This window comes from Clupea harengus, chromosome 17 (genome assembly GCF_900700415.2).
Source record: "Clupea harengus chromosome 17, Ch_v2.0.2, whole genome shotgun sequence".
NCBI classification, from domain to species: domain Eukaryota; kingdom Metazoa; phylum Chordata; class Actinopteri; order Clupeiformes; family Clupeidae; genus Clupea; species Clupea harengus.
Window position 1 is genome coordinate 12327767 of NC_045168.1, and position 1067 is coordinate 12328833.

Sequence of the window (1067 nt, forward strand, 5' to 3'; positions counted from 1 at the left end):
GAGTCCGATGGACTCAATATCTCAACTGTTCATACTAATGACACATTTACGTACGTGTTTTATGGATAGCCTGCCTTTATTAAACTCGGGCATGGACCAGTGTACTCACTCACACATACAAGCGCCGTTAAATGCACTGGCGCGCACAAGAGGCCCATAAGCACAGGCTACTGAATTGAAATTATTGCAAAAAGCCCAGCCTAACGAAATGAAATGGTACACATTAAACACGACAGGCGTCTGCTAAATAGTATTAAACATCAATAAGAAAACGGGCATCAACAGATAAATGCACTCGCTCACACAAACCAAAGCTGTTAAACCAGGTCAAGCTCAAGCTCAAGCACCTGCCCTTTTGCCCTGGATGAGAAAAGTGCCCCTTCTGCTGGAGCCACAATTTTTCTTCATTCATCAATATTTAAGAATACAAATTACTCTCTCTGTCATCAATTCCCCCCAAATGTGTTTTGATATATGACGGGGCATTTATTTGAGTTCTTGTGAGAATTTCGCCCCGACATGCTCCGCGGCGCTCACAAGCCCCACGCGCCCCTCCCTCCTCCTCCTCCACTTAGTGCTCACCCAGTGCTGAGCGCCCGGCCAAACGGCTGAAGCCTACTTCTTCTCTGACCCGCAGCATCAGACAAACAGGTAATGACGGTGTTTGTGCAATCCCGAGACGTTGTTTGGTGATAAATTAACCACAACATTAGCGCCGCTGAAAACATTACGTCGCAACTGGTCCGACGTTTCCTAAAAAAATAAACAAACACAAAATTCACGAAATCCGTGATTTCAAAGCCTTCTCCAGCTGTTTACTGACGTTTGTCATGTTTAATGACGAGAGAGAGGGAGAGAGATACAGACAGGCAGGCAGACAGACAGACAGGCAGGCAGGCAAACAGGCAGGCAGGCAGAGAATTTAAGGGCAGTTTTACGGTTCTACAAATTAGACAAGTTCACTAGTTTTGTTTCATTTAAATGAATGAAACAAACATGACATCACAGTCTGGTGAGGTATATTGTGGTATATTATTAGTGTAATGCTGCTTATGCTTCAACTCTGT